The 8,553-nt window shown below is 44.1% G+C and overlaps 1 pseudogene; it reads right to left on the bottom strand.

Annotated features, from left to right (window-relative positions):
• Positions 1–533: 533 nt before the first annotated feature.
• LOC122039264 lies at positions 534–605 on the bottom strand (annotated as a pseudogene).
• Between the last annotated feature and the right edge of the window lie 7,948 nt (positions 606–8,553).

Raw genomic sequence — 8,553 nt, 5'->3', positions numbered from 1 at the left:
TATTATTGCATGCGTAGAGCTAACCTTCCAGGAAAGCTACTACCCTTTGATCCAGAGATTGACAGGACCTTTCTGAGGAGAAGAAATCTACAGAAGGCATTCCAAGCAGCACAAGAATCCTCAGAAATGGTCGACAAACTGTTGAAAGATTACGCAGCACCATATGCACGAGGGGTTCGGTCCAGCATCACTCGACCGCCCATTGAAGCCAACAACTTTGAAATCAAGCCCGCGGTAATCCACATGGTCCAGCAAAATCAATTCGGAGGAGGACCACATGAGGACCCAAACCACCACCTAGAGTTGTTCTACGAGATCTGTGGCACTATGAAGGTGAACGGGGTCCCTCCAGTATCAGTCAGACTACTTCTCTTCGGGTTTTCCCTGAAAGACAGAGCCAAGCAGTGGCTGAACTCCCTTCCAGCGAACAGCATATCATCCTGTGAGTAGTGTGAGCAAAAGTTTCTGGATAAGTTCTACCCACCCAGCAAAACTACTCACATGAGGAACCTGATTGCCAGCTTCAAATAGATAGACTCAGAATCATTATTTGAAGCTTGGGATAGATTCAAGAGTATGCTAAGACAGTGCCCCCATCATAGCCTTGAAAAATGGTTAGTTCTGCACACCTTCTACAATGGGATAAATTATCATACAAAGGTATCTCTTGATTCTGCAGCAGGAGGAGCACTGATGAACAAAAGCCTCGATGAAGCCAAAGAGATCATAGAAAATGTGGCGCAGAACCACCATCAATGGGCATCTGAAAGATCCAGTGGCTCTTTTACGGGGAATCAAATTAAAGCGTCAAGGAAATTCGACGTAGATGCAGTTACACTGATGTCTGCAAAGCTGGATGCTTTGACCAAGAAATTTGACGCCATGGGAGGCAACACAGCTAATGCAATAGCATGCGTCTGCGACACCTGTGAAAGTACAGATCACGCTCAAGACACTTGCCCCTTTGGGCCGATACAGGCACAGATGAACCAACTTGAGCAGTGTGATGCTATAACCAGCTACAATCAGAGGCAAAATAATCCGTACTCCAATACATACAACCCTGGATGGAGGAATCACCCCAATTTCTCATACCGAAATAATCAGGATCAAGGACCAGCACATCAGAATTATCAGCCTAGGCAACAAAGCCACCAATCTGGACAACAGACCTATCAACAACAGCAACCTTCACAACTGTCCAAGATTGAAAAGATGCCTGAGCAAGCTCTCTCGGAGCAAAAGGAGATGAGGAACGAGATCAAACAACTGACTCAGAGGCTGGAAAACTCTGAAAAAAATCAAAAGATGCAAGACAGCCAGATAGCTCAGTCTATCTCAAGAGCACAGGGTACATTCCCAGGGAAGCCAGACTTAAATCCATTGGAACATTGCAACCACATTGAGCTGAGGAGCGGACGTACTGTGGGAGATCCTCAAATCATTACTCAGAAGGAGTTTGACTCAGAGAAGGAGCCTTCTCTCCTATTGCCCAATCAAACTCAAAACAGGGATGGAGAAGAGACTACTAAAAAGATTGAAGAAACTCTTCAAGCTACCCCATAGAATCAGACAATCCCTTTTCCTCAGAAGCTTATAGCATCCCAGAAAGACGAAGAGTTCAACCGATTCTTGAAGATGATCAAAGAAATCTGCATAGAAGTACCATTGATAGATGTGCTGCACCAAATGCCGAAGTTCGCAAAATTTTTAAAGGGAATTTTATCTAATAGGAGGCAAAAAAGCGACTTCGAGACCGTGGCATTAACAGAGAATTGCAACGCCCTCCTTATGGCGAATTCTCCACCAAAGCTTCAGGATCCAGGAAGCTTCTCCATACCGTGCAAAATTAGTTCTGAACTCATACTGAGAGCTTTCTGCGACTTGGGGGGGCCAGCGTCAGCCTGCTTCCGTACTCTTTATGCAAGAAGTTGGGCCTCCAGAATATTAAATTGACCACTATGGCGCTACAATTAGCTGACCATTCATGCAGATACCCAATGGGGATGGTGGAAGATGTAGCAGTTGAGGTGGGTGGATGTATAGTTGCCACAGATTTCATTATCTTGGATATGGAGGAAGACCCTAAGATACTGATTATCCTTGGAAGACCATTCCTTGCCACAGCTGGAGCCATCATCGATGTAAAAAGTCACAGGTTATCCTTGGAAATCGGCAAAGGAAAGATTGAGTTTGATTTATTAGATTCCTCCATCTGCAACCCCTCTTCTCAGGGAAATTCTCACAAGATCAACATACTCAAAGTCGAGGAGTGCAATTTCCATGAGAGTTCCCCTCCAGCAAGCAACAAGAAATACATTTGTCCTACACAAGCAAAACCGAAGGCACAGGCTGGAGCATTAACCCTAGGAGGAGAGCCATCCTTCCAAGGGTTTAGTCCATATTAATTGAAACGGAGTCAAGCTAAAGATCTAAAACAAGCGCTTTTTGGGAGGCAACCCAAGGGTTTTTCTTCCATTTTAGTTCATCATTCCTTTTTGTCGTTCTATTTCTCTAGTGAGTTTTAGTCTAGTATTTTATTTTGGGTATTTCATTTTTAGGATGTGCATAGCCTCCATGAGCTGGTCATGAGCGTTTTCATGGGCGTGGAGGCGATGGAGGAGCCGAAATGACGAAAAGAGAATCACTATGAGCTTAAAGGAGCTGGTCGTGTGACCTCACACGGCCGTGTGAAGCCAACATGGAGACTAAAGCCACGGGCCGTGCAACTCTACACGGTCGTGTGGCTTGTGCAGAGAAGAAAGAGGCACGGGCTGTGCCAATTGGCACGATCGTGCAACCCTGCCAGAGAGGAAGAAGATCCAGGTCATGCCAATTGGCACGACCGTGTGACTCATACAGAGGAGAAAAAGATAGGGGTCGTGCCAACCGGCACGGCCATGCCACTTCGGCCAAGGGGAGAAAGAAGGAGGTCGTGCCAATCAGCACGGTCGTGCGGCATCTCGCTTGACTTGGCCGTGTCTATAAGACACGGTCGTGTCTCAACCCGTGCGCGCCGCCTCCTGTTCCAAGAAATCCTATTTCAATCTCCCTCTCTCCCAAAAGCCTTCTCCTCTCTAATACACCTCATCAATCCCTGATTTCCCACCTCTAGAGCTCACTTTTGGTTAGATCTATATCTAGATCTAAAAATTCTTCAAGCCACAAAACCGAAAGGAGAGAAGAAACTTCCCTATTTTCCCTTCCTTCTCCTCTCTATTTTCATCCTCAAGACCCATTTCTGTTGGAACCCCAAGGTTATTTTGGTGTGATCAACAAGTTAAGTTAGGTCCTGTGTGTTTCTAACCTTGTGTCTAAGTGTGCAGGAGCTTAGGAACATAGGTAGTCGAGCGGAAGACGCAGCTAACGAGAAGGACGACAGTCCGAGGGACGAGGTGCTGCGGAAGAGTACCCCGGTGGATGAGAAGGAAGCGTGCGGTGGTTCCGAGGGATGAAAGTCGGAGCGGAAGATTGCTCGGGGAGCAAGAGACGCAGCTAGCGAGAAGGACGACACGTGATGCGTCTGAGGGACAAAGACTGCGGATGAGTACACCGGCGGACGAGAAGGAAACACGCGGCGATTCCGAGGGACGAGAAGTCGGAGGGAAGCCCGCTCGAGAAAACCGGAAGTTGGGTTCGGGTGAGCCCTTTTCCGGATGGCAGAGATCACCCAAGTGAGTGGATCCGGAGGAGAAGAACCGGACCGAGGTGGGACTGAACCAGAGAAGAGGCCCCGGACGAAAAAGTCAACGGCTGTTGACTTTGGGCTCCGGGGCGCCCGGACCCTGATTTTGACCAGCATCGCGATTTACGCGATCTGAACGTTGGGGAATAAATTTTTATCCTCCCAGGGCGCCCGGAACCCTTCCAGGCGCCCGAAACCCTTCCAGGCGCCCCGACCAAGGCTATAAATATAGCCTTGGTCCAGAAGCTTTTGATTAACTTAGTAATTAACATTCCAAATGCTTGTGCGCTCACTGTTCTAGTTTAGCTTCTGTTTTTGTGCTTTCACCGGTGTAAGAGGCTTCTCCACCTGAAGGAGTTTTTAGTGCGATCACTTTCCTTGAATTAACAACCTCTCCGGTTGTAACCAAGTCAAACACGGTGCCTCGTTTCTTTCTTGTATTTCTGCTTAGCTAATTTTATACAAGTGTTAGTTTAAGAGTTCGAGAAGGGTTTCTTTTGTTTTTTTTTACAGGGCTATTCAACCCCCCTTCTAGCCGGCTCAACGGTCCTACAAGTGGTATCAGAGCCAAGGCGCTTCAGGAGGACTAACCGCCGAACGAAGCAACGAGATGGTCGGACCAAGCATTCACCCGCCGAAATTCGAAGGGGATTTTGCCACTTGGAAAAAACATATGCAGGTATTTCTTACAACAGATAGTGAATTATTTTTAACAATGAAACTTGGCTTTCAAGCTCCAGAGGACAAAGAAATAGATAAATGGACAAAAAAGGAGCAGGTCAACTTCGTGGCGAATGGCAAAGCATAGTACCATCTGCTAAGCGTTCTTCCGCCTCAAGAAGTCAACAGGATCGGTAAATACAACTCTGCAAAGGAACTTTGGGAGAAGTTCCTCGAGCTGCACGAAGGAACGTCCGAAGCCAAGCTCGCCAGAAGAGATCTGCTTCGCAATCAGCTCACCAGCCTGCGACTTGGGGAAGACGAGTTAGTCGCGCATCTGCACTCGAGAATAAAAGAAATTATCATCGGACTTTCGAATCTCGGAGAAAAGGTAAGTAACCGAGATTCGCTCAGGTACGCTTTAAATTCCTTTCCTAGAAATACCAAATGGGCATCATTAGTAGATGCATTTTAGATTTCTAAAGATTTAGAAAAGATTTCATTAGAAGAATTCTTTTCAACATTTGAAGTGCATGAGTCAAGATATGCAGTAATGAAGGAGCCTAAATACAACGTCGCCCTCAAAGCCTCGAGAGACGAACCAGAATCAGAATCCTCTCTCGACGACGAGGAAATGGTAATGATGGTAAGAAGATTCAAGAAACTTTGTAAATCCAGATCTACTAACCATCCGCAAGGAAAAAGGAAAAGAACGATCCGCTGTACCACTGCGACGAAGAAGGGCACGTCAAGGACAACTACCCCAAGCTGAAGAACAAGGACAAGGAGAAGGGTAAGAAGCCTATCCAATAGCGAAAGGCCCTAAAGGCGACGTGGGATGATACATCGTCCGAATCGGAAGTCGAAGCTTTCTCCGGACTCGCACTGATGGCGAGTCATCAAGACGACGACTGCGATTCAAGCTCTTCCGAAATGAGCATCGAGAGCATCGATGAAGGGGGAGACACGTCGGAAGAAAGCAGCAGCTCAGGGGGAGAAACAGACAACGAGATCGACAAGGTAAGTCAGGTATGATCTCTTCCTCCCGATAAAATATTTAAGTTTATTAAACTTTTAACAAAAGATTGCTGCAAATTAGAAAGTGAAAATAAAAATTTAAAAGTAATTCTAGCTAAGTCTTGTCCCTTAGAAGAATTAGATAAATTAAAACTAGCAAATGAAAAATTGAAACTTGAAAACGATGATTTGAAAATTCAAGTAGATAACTTGAAAAACCATGCATGTTCATCTAAAACCAATGTTAGAAGATTTAATAATTTAAATTGGTACTTTAAATATCACCCTGAACAAATTAGGAACATTTCACGAAAATATGTTCCTAAAAACTTTTTAGTTAATCCAGTAGGTTGGAACCTATATTGGGTTCCTAAATCATACTTAAACTAAATTTTAAAATTAAAATTAGCGCTTTAAGTGAGAAAATTAAACAAATAATTTCTTTATGAGACTTTGTCAAGGAAGTGGTTGTTGCTCCAATAACCAAGAAGGCCTAGTGCCTCGCCACGACCTGGAAGCCAAAATATTGAAATAAATGTTTAATTAACTTACTAATGAAGCATTAATACAAGAATTAATTAGTGCTTTAAAAAGGGTTATTCAAAACATTTTATTTCAATTTAGAAATTTACTTACTTAGAAATTTTTAATTGACTAAGTCATTTATGTGCTTAAAAATTTTCAAACAAAAAAAAACATTCTTTCTTAAATTAAAAGATTTTCTGAAATTAGAAATTTATGCTCAAATTACTTAGAAAGTTTTTATGAATTCTAAGTTAGAAATATTTCTCAAAATAATTCTTGCAAAAACTTAAAATTGTTTTTATGAATTTCTTTTAAATATTTTTTTCAAATTCTTTAACCCTTAGATTGTTTCTCTTGGAACCCCATTTTTTTGTGATCAAAGGGGGAGAAGGGAAAGTATAAGTCTAGCGGGAGGTAGATAGATTTAATTTTTTGTCTATCTTTTTGGTACTGAGGTAGATAGAGTTAATTTTTTTTCTATCTTTTTGTACTTAAATTACAAATTAAGTTAAGTTACTTAATTTTATTTAAAGTCTATTTTACCCTATCTTAACTTGGGTTGATCACACCAAAAAGGGGGAGATTGTTGGAACCCCAAGGTTGTTTTGGTGTGATCAACAAGTTAAGTTAGGTCCTGTGTGTTTCTAACCTTGTGTCTAAGTGTGCAGGAGCTTAGGAACACAGGTAGTCGAGCGGAAGACGCAGCTAGCGAGAAGGACGACAGTCCGAGGGACGAGGTGCTGCGGAAGAGTACCCCGGTGGACGAGAAGGAAGCGTGCGGTGGTTCCGAGGGATGAAAGCCGGAGCGGAAGATTGCTCGGGGAGCAAGAGACGCAGCTAGCGAGAAGGATGGCACGCGGTGCGTCTGAGGGACGAAGATTGTGGATGAGTACGCCGGCGGATGAGAAGAAAACACGCGGCGATTCCGAGGGACGAGAAGCCGGAGGGAAGCCCGCTCGAGAAGACCAGAAGTTGGGTTCGGGTGAGCCCTTTTCCGGATGGCAGAGATCACCCAAGTGAGCGGATCCGGAGGAGAAGAACCGGACCGAGGCGGGACTAAACCAGAGAAGAGGTCCCGGATGAAAAAGTCAACGGCTGTTGACTTTGGGCTCCAGGGCGCCCGGAGCCCTCCGGGACGCCCGGAACCCTTCCGGGCGCCCGGACCCTGATTTTGACCAGCATCGCGATTTACGCGATCTGAATGTTGGGGGATAAAGTTTTATCCTCCTAGGGCGCCCGGAACCCTTCCAGGCGCCCCGACCAACGCTATAAATATAGCCTTGGTCCAGAAGCTTTTGATTAACTCAGTAATTAGCATTCCAAACACTTGTGCGCTCACTGTTCTAGTTTAGCTTCTGTTTTTGTGCTTTCACCGGTGTAAGAGGCTTCTCCGCCCGAAGGAGTTTTTAGTGCGATCACTTTCCTTGGTTTAACAACCTCCCCGATTGTAACCAAGTCAAACACGGTGCCTCATTTCTTTCTTGTATTTCTGCTTAGCTAATTTTATACAAGTGTTAGTTTAAGAGTTCGAGAAGGGTTGCTTTTGTTTTTTTTATAGGGCTATTCAACCCCCCTTCTAGCCGGACCAACGGTCCTACAATTTCCACAAGAAACTCCTCAAAGCCTCGCACCATGTCGTAGATCTTGAAGAGACTTTGTCGAGGAAGCAGTGGATCTGGTGAAGGAGACGCACTGGGAGGTGACAAAGGCAAAGGGAAGGCTCCTACTCCAAAAGGCAAAGGAAAAAGGATGGCACACGACGAAGGTAACGAAAACGAATTCAATATCATTTTTAGAAATCATGAACAAAAAGCTAGATATGATATACTTGTTGCTGGGAAGATTACATGCACTAAATATATGGATACTATTACTATGGACATGTTAGGAATTAGGGATGATGTAGATTGAATGATAAGCTCCTTAGATTGGAATGATATTATGTATGCTCATGCACTGACCTACCCCCGCCTAGTCTTTGAATTTTTGAGCTCACTTGATATTAAATTTTCTTCTAAAGACTATGTAGGGGTTATAACTTTTAGGATGATGAATAAAGAAGTTTAGTGGAATTTTAGTGATTTCAATAACTATTTTGGTTTACCCATTGGTGGTGCCCGAGGATTTGATAATGAAATTAGGTGGAATGAATTTTGGACGTCGATAACCAGATCAAAAGATCCTTATGAGCCCTCTAGAGCTAAAGCATCCCGTATGCAAAACACAACCTTTAGATACCTTCACCGAGTGATGAGTAAAACAATCTTTGGTCGAGGAGAGAGTGACGGGGTGGTTAGAAAGATAGAACTGTATTCTCTTTAGGCGATGTTAAATAAAGTTGATTTTGATTCGGGGTTTCATTTCTTGCAAACTTTGTCAAAGGCAGCTAAGGCATCTTCGGGGATGATAGTGTTTGGAGGATTAATCAACCAAGTAGCATTCAATCTGGGTTGTGCACTTGATGGATTAGAGGTAATTCATGGTAATGACAAGATCGACATCGATTCTTGTCTTGCTATGAAGATGATTTGTCGGGATGAGAATATGTTTGCTTTCCCTAGATCTAATGGTTTTCTATTATCACTTCCTTGCCCCGAGCGCACTTCAGTTCGCGACCTCATGAATTACGTGATTACTGATTTACACCCTGAGACTGTACCTTCCAT

This window comes from Zingiber officinale, chromosome 1A (assembly GCF_018446385.1).
Source record: "Zingiber officinale cultivar Zhangliang chromosome 1A, Zo_v1.1, whole genome shotgun sequence".
In the NCBI taxonomy this organism is placed as follows: Eukaryota; Viridiplantae; Streptophyta; class Magnoliopsida; order Zingiberales; family Zingiberaceae; genus Zingiber; species Zingiber officinale.
The sequence above is the reverse complement of the archived record's forward strand: the minus strand, read 5'-3'. Positions and strand labels throughout refer to the sequence as shown.